This window comes from Perca flavescens, chromosome 14, assembly GCF_004354835.1.
Source record: "Perca flavescens isolate YP-PL-M2 chromosome 14, PFLA_1.0, whole genome shotgun sequence".
NCBI classification, from domain to species: Eukaryota; Metazoa; Chordata; class Actinopteri; order Perciformes; family Percidae; genus Perca; species Perca flavescens.
This window is the reverse complement of record NC_041344.1, coordinates 15,530,662-15,545,898: the sequence shown is the minus strand read 5'-3', so window position 1 is coordinate 15,545,898 and position 15,237 is coordinate 15,530,662. Positions and strand designations below refer to the sequence as shown.

The 15,237-nt window shown below is 38.7% G+C and overlaps 2 protein-coding genes across 12 annotated transcripts in view; one reads left to right on the top strand and one right to left on the bottom strand.

Moving 5' to 3' along the window:
* ptk2aa (protein tyrosine kinase 2aa) overlaps positions 1-7,757 on the bottom strand; it is a 71,589-nt gene extending 63,832 nt beyond the window's left edge. For all 11 annotated transcript variants that reach the window (XM_028597139.1, XM_028597140.1, XM_028597142.1 and 8 more), the window contains exon 1: positions 7,571-7,757. The gene's annotated coding sequence lies outside the window, so the exon portion shown is untranslated. The remainder of the gene's footprint in view (positions 1-7,570) is intronic.
* The window catches only part of dennd3a (DENN/MADD domain containing 3a), a 34,125-nt gene continuing 26,298 nt past the window's right edge, over positions 7,411-15,237 (top strand). Inside the window, exon 1 of the mRNA XM_028597137.1 lies at positions 7,411-7,507. The gene's annotated coding sequence lies outside the window, so the exon portion shown is untranslated. The remainder of the gene's footprint in view (positions 7,508-15,237) is intronic.

Genomic DNA, 15,237 nt, shown 5'->3' with positions numbered 1-15,237 from the left:
CACACACACACACACACACACACACACACACACACACACACACACACACACACACACACACACACACACACACACACACACACACACACACACCACACTCACACCCACACACTCCTGCTTGGTGAGTTGGTGTCCCTAACATCTTGGTGAGTTGGTGTGTTAACATCGCCCCCTAGTGGTAATGCATTTTCAAGTGCTGTTTTATTTAGAATAGTCAGAGCTGCTGTCACTCGGCGTGTTTTTTTTTGTTAAATATATTTGCCACTGGGTCTGCCAGGGTTAATGTGATTCTCTGCTTTGCCTGAACATCAAAAACATAAAAACATTTCATCAATAACTTACACTTTGGGAAAGTAAACAAAACAACCACTGTAACCGATTCCAAAACACAAAAAAATTGACCATAAATGATCACATCAGATCAGCTTCAAGCAACGAAAAAAACAAAAAAAAACATCAGCTGACATTTCATTCATTATTTCTTTTTAACATCGGCCTACGCCAGTTTTCTAGTGTTTGCTATTGATGACATTTGTGTTAAAATAGATTACAAACAGAAGGAAAACAATTTGCAGACTAAGAAAGAGTTTCAAGACTATTCTTCCTATTCTTCAATGAACCTTTGTTACAGGAGAACCCCTGCTGGTGACTAATCACACAGACATACACATACATTGACACACAGGCAGACACACACTGTGGCATTATACCCACATCTGACCTCAGCAACACTAGTTTGTGTTAGCACAGTCTCTGAATGTGTGTGTGTGTGTATATGATGTCATATCTTTGGCTCGTATCCAGGTGTTCACTGCTGATCTGTGTGTGTGTGTGTGTGTGTGTGTGTGTGTGTGTGTGTGTGTGTGTGTGTGTGTGAGATCCATTATGACTGTGTGTTTTTGTGGGTGTGTGGCTGTGCATGAATCTAGAGAAGAGATGAGGTCATATGATTGGCCAAGCAGACACTGATGTCTGCCTTGGCCTCATTCTCTCTCTCGTGGTCTCGGTAAAGTCAGGAAACCAGTCATTAAATACTAGTATACACAACCAATATCCCTTTATTGTCTTTAAACATTGCAAAAAGTATCTGGCCTATGAGACTACAAAAAGTTTAATTAATTTAGTTAGTAAATGCTCAGCCACCATACAGGTTATTATGAAAGACTTTTGATTTTCATTTGATTGAACGTATAAGCATTTTGATTTTGCATTCATTCCACTTGGATCTGTTCGTATCATTTGTAATTAACTAGTTATGTATTGTTTAATGCGTACAAAAAAAGAAAAGTGTAAAAAAGGACACGTTGCACAGTGAAAGTTACTGCGCCTGGCCATTAAGGCTTTAATAATAATAATAATAACAATAATAATAAGGTTTAGGTGTGTGTGACACCACGCCTGTTCATTCAAAACAACAATTGTGGAAAAGATGGTTCATCCAATCACCAAGTGCCTGGCCTTTCCCAAACGGTTTCCAATGACAGCTTCTCAGATGGCTTCTGTGTTAAAGGACAATTCCACGGAAAAATAAACCTAAGGGTTAATAACACATGGGTACCGAGTCGACCGTTCTCTGGGATCGGTTTTCATGCTAATCGAATGTGACCAGTTTTAGCGCAAAACGGTAATTAGCTTATAAAGCTAGTCGTCGGCGCATGCTAAAGTAAAAAGAAAAATCGCTATTTCTATACCTCTAACAAGGCTCAAAATAGCACCACACTTCCACGGTAGCATAATGAGGGTCCTTACATGTAAACCGAAGCATTGAGAACTTTGTTAAGTGTACAGACAGTTTATTAAAAAGATAGTTTATAAAGACAGTACCGTTCATGCGCCATCTTGGGAAAACAGTCACAACCAGTCGAACAAAGAACGCCATGCTTGAGCTATGTTACTGGTTACACGGCGTTCGTCGTTCGACTAGTCGTGACTGTTTTCCCAAGATGGCGAAATTAATCAAATATAGATATAACGTGTTGGTGAGTGCTTTCAGGTGCTGGTGTTGTAGGCAGAACCCTTTTCTTACCTCTGGACAGAGCCTGGCTAGACTTAATACTTAGCTCAGCTAACCAGCTGCTGACAGTAGCTTCTTATTTAGCGACCAGACGTTAGAGTGTTATTAATCTTCTCATATACAGTAACTCTTGGCAAAAAAGCATATTTCCCAAAATGTCAAACTATTCCTTTAACTACTTCAATCTGTATATTTTATTATTGTTTGAACAAAGCTTATTTGGTGTCTGAGACATATCCTGAGATATCATAAGTGGACAGCTGAACAAATGGACAGGCACAGTAGGTGCAAAAGAAACATCTGTAGCACCTAGGCTACCGATGAAGGTAAACAAAGATTAATTCATGTCCAGTAGGTAATGATACATTTTCTATACACAGGTACAATGATTACTTTTTAATGTGTTTAGGATATAGTATATCTTGGGATAATTTCTTCTTGTCTCATCTTTTAGTTTCTATTTCTCTCTTTTCTCCACCCAGCTTTCTCCTCCCACCTCTTTATTCTGTGTCTATATGACAAAGCCCAACAATTACTTCTTTCTCTCTCTCCCTCTCTGACTCACAGTCACTGCAATGTAATTACACTGACTGTCTGAGCGCACACACACACACACACACACACACACACACACACACACACACACACACACACACACACACACACACACACACACACACACACACACACACACACACACACACGCTTATTTACAATATATGTGGTTGTAATTGTTCTTTTCTAGCCTGCAGTTCAGTCCCTGCTTTGCTTAGAGAAAACTAAGGAAACATGAGAGCGGCCATTTGTTTTTTGAGTCATTTTGATTGAGTCAAGGAGTCAGTCTGCACGCACACATACACATATACACACACCAGAGGGAATCGCTGTGCTCCAGTTCCATTCATCACTAGCGGACATGGTGCACCAATGACCTGCATGACCGAAGATAGCTCGCTCTAAGTGTGTGTGTGTGTGTGTGTGTGTGTGTGTGTGTGTGTGTGTGTGTGTGTGTGTCCACAAGGAAGGACAAGTCATTAACTAAGATGTCATTTCCTGCCATTGTAGGAAATTTCAGTGCACCTAGTAAGAATGCTACGCTGCACAGTGGTCCATCTACACACATAGAAACAACTATATTTGGGCAAGATCAGAAAACCGCGACTGCAGAACATAGCCACCTGCTTGAACAGACAGATTGCAATAAATCCAACCTCACACACATACACAATCAAGTTACATTGTTTAGGGGATTTAAACCCTACAGGAGCTATAACATAGTTTCAGGTTACAAAAAAGAATTAGGGATGCACCAATCTGGTTTGTTGGGACCAATATAAATGCCATTAGTATGCAACATTCTGCAGAAATTTCTTCACTGAAATGACTGGCCCATAACAGCAAGTCAGTGAATTATTTCCAAAATGTTTGGAAAGTTTGACAGCTGACATAGACTCTCCAAAAGTATGTCCTATATCATCATTACTACTTAATACAACCACTATATTACATTACTCACAATGTCGTTGTGTGTTTGAAAGGAGCACAATGCAGAGTTTTTGACCACTGGCCCTGAACAAACAATGGATTGGAAATTGATCTGGCCTTATATAGCTAATCCTTAAAAAATCATTAATAATGCAATAAATAAATAAATATACTCAAGATGGCCACCAGGTATCCACCATTCGGTTATTATTGTCTTATTGTAAAATTCTTTAATTACCAAACACACAAATGCAACTGCAAGAATGCACACACATATCGCTAAAGTCATAACAAGCACAAGATATTTTTAACCGACAAAACCAAGACAGTGTTCACTCATGTTATCTTGGGTAAACATAGTCATTATCACAACACACAGGCACACACACAGACACACACACACGTCTGAGCAGTGTTGCTGCTGCTGAGAGGAAGAAGGCGTTTTCCTTTTAACTCCTGAGGGACGCAGCATGCTTTAGGATGTACAGTAAGTGCTCTGTGAGTAAGTGTGTGTTTGTGTTTACATGGAGGGGTGTGGGGGCTGCGTTCTGAATGCAACCAAACCCAAAAGCAAAGGGAATGGACCTCCATTCAGCCCCCTGTCTCCAAACACACACACTCCTTTTCCTTCACAGCTGAAACCACATGCAGGAGGATGCAGGGGAATAAGTTTAACGGAAAATTGAAGCTAAATTTATAGGACACATACAAGCCAGCGCTTGCTTGCTCTCTCACACACACACACACACACACACACACACAGTCACCGGTGCGACTGCAAAACAAAGAAACCATTTAATTGTTCATTCATGATTTTTCCATCCGGAGGTGAGTTTACAAATAGCATTCATATATTTGTGCAAGATGTTAGAAAACAGCTTAGACTTCCACACAGCTGCAGCTATTTACATAGTATGAAAAAGCCAATCACTGGGGGAAAAAAAAGACTTCCACCAGGTTTGCTAGGAAAACAGCAAACAACTTGTTTTGTTTTTTAAAAGCTCAAACTGAAAACTCAAGTTAGAGTTGTTCTTTTCCCCTCCAGAGAACTTATTTCATGTGGTATCATGAATTCCTCATGACACACATATTAAGGACACACTGTTATTCAGGACCTCTACATATCTCCTCACACACACACACACACACACACACAGCATGTGTCTGCAGTGATTAAAATTACTAGTTTGAGTCATTATGAGTCAACCACATACTGCAATCTACTGACAGTAGACTGCTGGCTTTGTTACCCACTACGCTTTCTCTACATTTTTCGGTCTCTGTCTGCCCATCAGTCTAGTATAGGACAAACTTGAGTATAATATATAGTAGATGACTGCAAAGAATAGAAAGGTTTGGACGAAAACAGAGCATCAAACTTGCAGGACGTAAAAAGAGAAAATGGACTACAAACAGTAGAGTTCTCTGCAATGTAATGAACTGCTCCGGTAAGATCTCTGAGTGTAGTCAAGTGTTTCTATAAATATAGGCCTCCTGCACTGCTCTGCCACACACACACACACACACACACACACACACACACACACACACACACACACACACACACACACACACACACACACACACACACACACACACACACACACACACACACACACACACACACACACGCCTGTATTAGCCTGCTGTAGAGCAACAGGAAGAGTTGTGTCAGAAAGGTGTAGCCATTTACTCTCTGTGAAGTGTATTAAATTATTTTTACCAGCTTAATGACATCTATCACAAACGCCTAAATTAACATTTCTACAGTAAAGCCCACTAAAAACTAAAGTAGAAGGTGTCTGAAGGAATTCCCCAGAGCCATGTGATGTATGTCACAAATTAAAGCAAAACGCCATTTTCTGCTTGTTTCTCAAACTAACGGTAATGACAGGTTTCTTCTCAGATTACACTGCATTCATTTTAGTCCTATGATGCCAAATTAGAAGAGGCCGTAATTTACCATATGTTTCAAACAAACGTTTGGTAAGACTTTCAATAATCAGACAAACTTCATATCTGACCCACTTAAATGATTAAAGTAGCCACAGTAAGTGGCCACTGTCTAAATAAATTCACCATTCAAAAACACTGAAAGAAGTAGTTCTGCATGTGGTGTAGCACTCGGTCAAAGTGAGCTGAATGAATGCAGCCCCAGTGGAACTAAATACAAGCTTGTCAAGTGGATAAGCTAATTAGCAGTGTGAGCCGTTTTCTAATTCAAAAATACCAACTCAAACCTGTAGAAAGCTCTGTGAATGTCATTTGACCAATTACATTTAAATGAACAGCTGGGTGAGAAGATTTAGTTTTACAGCGTTCATTTTATGTGTTTTAAACAAACAACATATCAAACAAACCATTAAAACTCTGGCTTTTTGTGGTGTAAAAAATTAGTGTCTGCAGGACGTCATTCTGGGACAGACTTTCTTCTCACAATAGCTATCATTTAGATGAAAAGAATTTCCCAGAGTTTATCGTCACACCATTCGCAACCACCTCAGTTTGTTTGTTTTAGTTAACGACAGCCTATATGAATTCAGAAGGCCTCTATCAAAGGAACACACAGTATTTGTATTGTACATACAATACTGTGACTGTCATGCACTGTGCATCCATAAACCAAACCATGACCTTAAAGAAACTTTGAATTCCCTACACTAACATTCATGGAGCAAATTTGTATACAAAATACTGCTTTAGGTTGAGCTTGTCCACAGAATTGCAAACAAAAGTGTGCAGAAAAGTACTCCTATTAATAATGTACATCTGAAGCCTCAGTGGCCTCAGGATACTGCAATTCATTAGCATTTTCTTGCATCTTGAATATGAAGTAGAGACAAATCAGGCTCCAGCAATCTTTCACTGTTGGGAAAATGTAGAACTCAGAGCAGCCTGTTTCAATTTAACTTTCAAGTGTCTTTTTTATCCATATATCTACATGTATACATTTAATAATTTTGTTATGTCGGAGACTAGATGTTTTTAAACTAGTACTTTTTTGAGGAAACCTAATAAGATAATATAAATGATCTATTCTACACCAACAATCTGGGGTTGTTTATATTAGCATAGGACCAAAGACATGTTTTCATGAATTTGATTAGTTCATTAATAAATGTGGGGGGAAAAATGCCATCACCAGTTCTGCTAACTTGTTTTCTCCTAACAACAGTCCAAAAACAAAAGATATTCAACTTAAAATAATATAAAACTGAGAAAAGCAGCAAATCACCACATTTAAAAAGCTAGAATCAGTGAAGATTTGGCATTTCGCTTGACTAAAAAAACTGAAAGAATTCATTGATTGTCAAAATTGTTGCGGATTACAAACTAGAGTATTCGACTAACGTTAATGGTTTTAGCTCTGATTTGCAAGATACCATTTGTGCATGAATATATAAATCTACAAAACTGATATGCACCTGATTAGCCAATTAATAACAGCAAAATGAGAGGGAGTGTCAGCACATCATATCATACACCTAGCGATACCGTTAACTAATTAACACAGTTATGCAGCAAATATCCTAAATAGCTGGGCCAATTGGTTAGTATTTTAAAGTCTTCAGAAAAAAGTATATAACTGCTCCATTAAGATAGAAAGGAAGAGTTCAGTATGTTCAGTTTGTTGGGAAGGTTAGGTGACGTTAACGTTAACCAAACAGCCTTGAATCCATGACAGTGGGAAGAAAAAAAGTGCTTGAGATAGAGATTTCGGTGCTAAATGTAGGTTAATCCGTGGCATTTATTTAACGTTACAGTAGACTGGAGTTAACGTTGCTCCACGTTCACTCCATGTGACTGTGGCGACGAGTTTGGTGGCAGTAGGTCACTCTTCCTTTCAACTGCTCCAAGTTCCTAAAAGGAAAACTCCGCTCTAGTTATGGTTTTGTAAAGCTAACCTAATTTATCAGTTATTTCCCAACGTTATAACCAAGAGAGAGAGAGAGAGAGAGTGGTTCAAAAAGTGGGAGAGGAAACGGCTAACGCCAGCCAGGACGAACGGTAACCGCATCCCATACTTTCTTTTAGCTCTTGAAATAATCCCCAAAACACAATATCACTCACGTTGACTTGTTCAAGGGGACGTCCGAGACGTTTGTGTTGACTTTACCGGCGGGAGAAGCTGTTCACAGTCGGTGGATAATCCGTTATTTCAGTTGTAGGGCTAGGAGTAGTTACAGTTAGGGTTTTTTTTCGCTCCTGCCTATCTCCCCCTTCTCCCTCTCCCGTCGCCTGTGTTCCTGCTTCCCCTCTCCACATCCAGCATTCCAATATGGCCGCTCTAGGGACACACACACACACACACACACACACACACACACACACACACACACATAAACACACACACGCACACACACGGAGAGCGAGAGAGATGTTAATGTTGTGTAAATGTTCATATTACTGTTTATTGTGTATTGTGTTAAAAAAAATGAAAGAGGAATAATAAGAGAAATCAAACTGCTCCCTCTGAGGAAAGCCTTGCTTGAGGCACAGCAAACAGCAACCCAGGAATGAATGAATAGATACTTTACATGCTATTATCGGGCATTTATACTTTAGTAAGAGCAGTAGGTTAGTATCCATGGTAGTAGTAGCTACTGTGCACTCTATTGTAGGCTATCTTGATTAAGTCTACACAAACAGCATCATTACTTGAGGAAAAATAGCAACATTGAAGAAATACAAATAAAAGTCATACATTCAAAAGTATTGTCTAAAATCCTATAGTAATTCTTCAGTTGATTATACAGTATGTTGTATTCGTAATCTGAATCTACGAAGTATAGCCAAAGCTGTCAAATAATGGTTGTGGAGTTTTGCTATTAATCATAAAGGTAGATATATGAAGTGATCTTGGGGCTTTTGGGGACCCTGGGCAGTTGCCGGCCCTGGTATTAAAGTAGTAGTCTTTTTTTTTTATGTCAAAGCCCTTTGAATTATAAATTGAATCTCACACCTTGTAGCTGGTTTGACATTCCTAATTATTCATCTCTCAATGCCAGGTATTATTGTGCAAGGGAATACAGTTTATATCGGCAAGTATGTGCTCCCTTCTGTGCACAGGTTCAAAGACGACATCTGGTGGTCACTACTTGTTATTGCCATTTATTTGAGTTTACATATTGCCGAGGGTATGGATTTCCACATATTTAGCAATATTGCCATTTTTATGTTCTCTGGTGCACGAGTTGGATTAAGTGTGAAGTGACTTTAGTCAGGTTCCTCCAGGGATGTCAGATGAATAGAGTCAGGTTTGGTGTGGACTTCTTCCTTAAGCCAACTTGTCCTTCAGAGCAAACCCTGATTGTCTCCAAAGTGAGGAGCATCAGACAAGTCATTAAGCCAGTGCCATACTGAGGGGGTTTCTATTGTTTTCAGTGCTGGAGCAGAACTTTCTTCACAGTTATAAGGCCATGTGCAATACATTGTCTTTGAGGCTTCCTTATTGTGTTATCCTCAATTGTGCCAAGGATGATCAGCTTGGGGTCAGGATAACATTTCAGACCTACCACTTTGGAAAATACGCTGAAAATGTCATCCAGGAATTATACCTATCACACTGTGATGTGATGACCTAAGGCAAATATGCTGTGGGGTTTATTTTTTCCGGTAGCCGACTATGCAGCACCTCAATTGAATTGAGAATCTTCTGGTATTTAATGTAGGCCTAGGCTGTCATCCCTGATGTTTGTTTGATGGTTTCTGTGGAATACAGTTCTATAATGAGAGAGAGCAAAGCAACCCGTTGACCCTGTCTACATGTTTCAGACGCTCTTTTCTCTTCTCATCTCGGCAGCAAGAGAAGACTGCCGTGACCCGGATTCGACCCGCGGTTGCTGCGGCCACAACGCAGAGTACTAACCACTATGCGATCACGGCTGGCCACCGAATCTGTAGAAGTGACACAGTCTCACATAGATCACAGAGTAGGTTGGCTGAGAATAAACTGAATCTTAAAGAACATTCTCTGACGTAGCCTACGTAAAAAATGACCGGTTTATAGCCTATATCTAGCTAAACCTAATGAAGTCTAATGCAGCAGTCTTTCAATAAATACTTTTGAACTATTGCGTTACACATAGAGGTGTTTCTGTCATTTAGCCTAATGTTAATTCAACAGCACCACAAACTTTATATCTTCCAAAATTACCATTCAGCAGCGCTGTGGCGATACATAGACTAGACCACAGCTGAATCACCATCACAATTTAGGGATCTGCGGATTGATTGACTGTTTTAATATTGCATTAGTTTTAGCTTACTGTACCTAATAAACTGGCAACTGAATATAATGAATATAAACCCACTGTAGCCTTGGCCTCTCAATCTCAAACTGACACCATGACAGAGAATATGGCTAACGTCCTTTTTAAGAAAAGCTGCCATGACCCGGATTCGAACGGCTGGCCAACTGTCCTAGGGCTAAGCAAAAGAACATAGGCAAATTCAGCATGGCATATATATATATATATATATATATATATATATATATATATATATATATATATATATATTGATGCTTATTATTACCCATTTCTCTCATTATAAATTGAAGGCTATTGTTTTGGCACTATTAGGCCTACACTGAAACATTAGAAACCTAGAACAAATACTGACTTTGTGAACAAACTCGATTCTGCTTTAGGCTAGATAAAAACTAGCAACAAAAAAAAACAAAAAAAAGTTAGTAGTAGTAGCTACCTTTCATCCTGAGATTAATCTTAGCTTGTACAATGCAAACTATTGTATTATTTATGTTCTTTATGTCAATAAAATTCCTTCAAATGTAACTGAATTGTAACCGAATTGACTTTTACTAATCTCAACTGTGATGCCAACCCAGGATGACATATGAACAGATTGTTGCTTCTCATTCACTTTTTAAAATGTAAATTACTTCAAAATACAAATGCATTCTTTGTATCCAGTTCGTAATTGCATATTTTAAGTTTAACCTATCATATAAACCCTCTCTCATAGCCTCTCTCTCTCTCTCTCTCTCTCTCTCTCTCTCTATGGGCTGACTAGGGGCCACAGATCAAGACACAGAATTTAAATAGGTGTGTTACATTTACTTTACTCAGCACTTTATCGATAGACTTCCTGCTAAACCACTGTGTCATAGGGTTAGTCACAGCTAATCAATATAGCAGAGGTGTGAACAGAGCAAATGAAAAAGTAGACGGCATGCACAAGGTTTGAAGGCTCCACAATTAGTACACAATAGCAAGTCAGCAAGTGCACAAGTCATATCTGTCATTTTGGGAGAAAAATGATTATTAAATAGCGCTATATTTATGGATTTTGTAAAAAAAAAAAAAAAAAAAGAACAAAAAAAACCAACAACAAATAAATCGTAATTTCAATTAAATTCTTTCACATATTCCCACCAATAGAGTTGTGGAACATCATACATGCATAACAGACAGAGGTCACCTTACTATTTACATAAAACAATGTAACATAATAAACAGTATATACGTGTAAAGACTGATCATCAAATGATGCCTGACTGTCACTGTAGTCTACCTTAACCTGAAACCAGCCAGTTTCACAATCCCTGTTTCTAATCTGCAGCTAATAGTTTTAAAGAGCAAGTTGGAGCAAATTCTCTCTCACACATACACATATATTGCTTAAAAAAAAAACCCCAAAAAAATCACAATTTAAATGTATTTAAAAACCACAATATAAAACAATAGTAAACAGAAGACATCACTCTAGCCTACTTGATGGCTTGCTTATCTGCTATAAATGCAGGCAATTTTGAATACTTTGTATAACATGTGCTTTTCTATTTTTGTTATAAAGGGGGCAGGGATTTCTTTGGTAATTCAATCGGTTATTATTACTATGTTATAAAAAAAAATCGCATCAAATGTAGGTTATTTTATTGGTCTTTACATATAGCAGTACACGAAACAGACAATAGATGCCGCCATGGTACTCTTTTCCCAGCTCCAGGAAGCAAAATTACGAATCCCACTATGGCCACGCCAAGACCCGCCCTACAAAGCAGCTTGATTGGGGTTAGGCATTTGACCTTGAGTGGTTAAGGTTAGGGTTAGGGGATTGGTCAGGGGATAGGACCTGTACATGTAAGCATGGATGCCTGGCCAATAGTAGTGTGTGAATGCTATTGAAGGGCGGGTCTTGGCGTGGCCATAGTGGGGGAAAAAATAGTGCCTCCCGTAAAAGAAAAAAAGCTTTTATTTTGAAAATTGGGAAGTCCAAATGGACGTTGCGCTGCGTTTAGTTTGACAGACCAGCGGTGCGTGCACCCATTCACACTTCACCGCACACGGTTAAATCACATCACACAGTAAGCGTTACTGTAGCGTTTAGTTTTAGTCACAGTCTATGGTTTAGACTCGATAACAGATTTATGACTGGGGCTAACGTTAGCTAACGTCTCGTCAGTGTGACTTCACCTTCTGTCCAGTGGAAATGATCGAGTAATTTAAGGTCAGTCTTTTTTTAACGTTAACGTTACGTTACTGTGTTAAGAATCTTGCTGGACTGGTCTTACTCGTCTTAACAAGTCAGTTTTCCATAACTCTACGGCAATTTCAGTTGTCAGTTGCAGTTATAAAATATATTAACTTTAACATTACAGTTGGTGACAGGCCGCTTGTTTTGCTGACGATTTTGTGAAAATAACCCGTAACGTTATCCTAACATGTTAGGCAGCGTTTATAACGTTACATGGTGAGGTTAAGGGAAGTGTCTTCACCGCCTTCAAAGGGAAGTGTCATAACCACGTTTCACAGGTTTCAAAACAACGAAAAGATTTGTAATGAAAACGAGTGACTGAGCTTACAGTTTTTTGTTTTTTTTGTGCACACTGTTACGAAGTGAGGAAAGAAAAAACAATAAAACATTTGAAAGACTGTTGATAATAGAGGCCACATTAATGTCCTAATGCATGCATTCGTTTGTTTTGTCCTCTAGTTCAAGTCATGGATTATTTCTTTTCTCACAAACCAGACAAAACCTTGTAAAGTTGGCTTCTGCCAATTAAAGAGACATGTCACCCGTTTTAAGAGTTCCCCTTCTTCCTGTGTCCCATATAGCAGCTCAGTGAGTAAACACTTGCTAACATGCACTTCTCTGTTTGTGATTTCACTGGAATGTGAAGTCACAGGCTGCTCATAAATGACACATTTTCAGCATAAATTGTGTTTAATGCTCAAAAAGTTCCAGGGGAAGACCCACAGACCCCTCACATCATATCTGTCCCTCTGTATCTTTTTTTTTTTTTTAAACCTACCTGCTGTGCAGCCCTGAAGTGCATCATAGAATAAATGAATATTTCCAGTTTAACCCTCATCCTACCAACATATTTTACACTTAAGGACTAACCAATAAACTACTGTAGAAAACAACCATCATTATTAGTTATGAGGGGAAAAACAAAAACTGATTATTATTATTTTAGGAAAGTTACAGTTAATTTGCACATTGTGTGAAATTATGGACAGAGCATATGATACTTTTAAATTAGGACTGATGGCAAACATTTGATTTATTCTGTTTTATACTATTCAAACTGCATAGGCTGCAATTAAGTGCTTTTGACTGGGGTCCCCTAGGACCCCGATACAAGCAATAATTAAAACTGAAACAGGAAACAATTATGTAAGGGGCATTATGAACAGATTGATTAACAAAGTCATGAAAAAGTGGAATGATAGAATAAAGCCCATATGACAAAAAGTATACCTCTGGGATCTGCAGGTAGCCCAGTTGGTAGGATAAGGGTTAAAGGTAGAATTTTAGCATTGCTAACAAGTTTGAATGAAAAAAAAAAAGTCAAAATACTGGCTCAACAAAATCATTGACCCATTTACTGTCCATGTGACTGTGCCAATTTCCAATTTGAAAACTCCATTGGATTTTCTAAATTTTGAAAAGATTGTTGCAAGCTTACAAACATTCAGAGAACTTTTCTGGGGCACAGCAATCTAAAATTACTTTAATTACTGTAAGTTTGTCATTTCTCTTAACCACTTCCATTTTGGAAGAAGCCTTCTTCCATACATCTTTTAAGTTCTTTAAAATACATGTTTACTAGCAACTGATTGGGGAAATTGTTGTCGGCTACATCAAAGCAGCTTCCTTTCTGAAATATATGAAGACAAACTTGTTTGTTAAAGCTCCTGGATAGCCTCTGCATGTCTGCATGGAGGCTATCTCCAGTATGATACACTCCCCACTCAAGTCTCATGTTATTGTTAGGCATATTAGAGTTATTTAATTCTGTTGTTTTTCTAGTGGAATCTTTGTAAAAAATATGGAATAAAGAAATGAAGTGCAAGCTTTTATTCAGAAATATGAACATCTACTCTAGATTTTGGTATTTTTCCCTCTTCTGTCTGTCTCAATTTCACATGCATGACATCTGCTTTTTATTGTGTGTGGACATCTGCTTTTTATTTTGTGTGTGTGTGTGTGTGTGTGTGTGTGTGTGTGTGTGTGTGTGTGTGTGTGTGTGTGTGTGTGTGTGTGTGTGAGTGAAACTGTCCTCCCAGTTCATTTGTGTGAGATGATTATAAAACTGCTAGGATGGTGGACATTGGTTGAGTTTATGAGAAGTGTAACACACACTCCAGGGTTTCCAAAATTAGGGTTTTTCAGGGAATAAATTACTTAAATCTGTGTGTGTCTGTGTGTGTTTCCGTGACACAGCAGGGTAGTTAGTCAGCAGCTGGAATGGCCTGAAGACTGAGAGAAAGAAAGCAAGCAAGTGTGTCAAAGGTGAAGAAAGAAGAGAAAATGGCCAAGCAGAAAATGGGACAAAAGGAGAGAACAAATATAGGATGAAAGAAGAGGTGATAAAGTAGATTGAAGGGGGAACAGCAGGGAGATGAGAAAAGGATAGAGAGAAGAGAGGAGGGAGAGTTGAAAGACATCAAAGAGAGGCTGCGAAAAAGAGGAAGATTTAACAGGATGCAGCTCCTTAGGTTGTTCCTGTAGCTTCACCTAATGCAAGTCAGATGTTTATTATTGGATCTGCCTGACCCAGATAGGTAGGTAGGTAGGTAGGTAGGTAGGTAGGTACGTAGTTAGTTAGGTGGTAGGGTTGCACGGTATTGACAAAATGTGATATTGCAATATTGATTATGAATATTACAATATCGATATTAATTTCGATATTTTTAAACATTTATTTATTCATAGATTCATAACCATATAGTGCACAGTGAGACTTATATGAGGCTTCGTAGTGCGGCTGGACCACAGGTCAATTGTGGATGAAAAATATTCAATCTCCAAACTCCAAACTCTGCCTGCACCGCCTTTTATAAAGATGCGAAAATAGGTTTGTTGTTCTGCCTCTTGCACGGTTTATTACCATTCGACACCTTTTGCATAGTGCATTAACCTGTGAAACATCTGCTGGCTTAAAGCCAAAGTATTTTCAAACTACCGAGGAGGCATTACTTTTGTTTCCTCTTCAATCTCTGTTATTTTGTCTTCTCCCTGAGCAACATTTTCTTACTTTTGTGTTCTTTCTTTTGCTCCCGACTCCCTTCGCTCTCTCTTTAGGTCCTTTCTTTCCTTTCAATTCTGTGATTTGTTCCATTTAGTTGTCTCTATCTATTTCTTCACTTACACTGTCACTCTGTCGAAATATGCATACACGTCACGTGGTACACTCCTTAGGGTTTGTCATGTAGTGGACCCATGCACTGACGTGCACTAACCAATGAAATGGCCAATGAAACCAG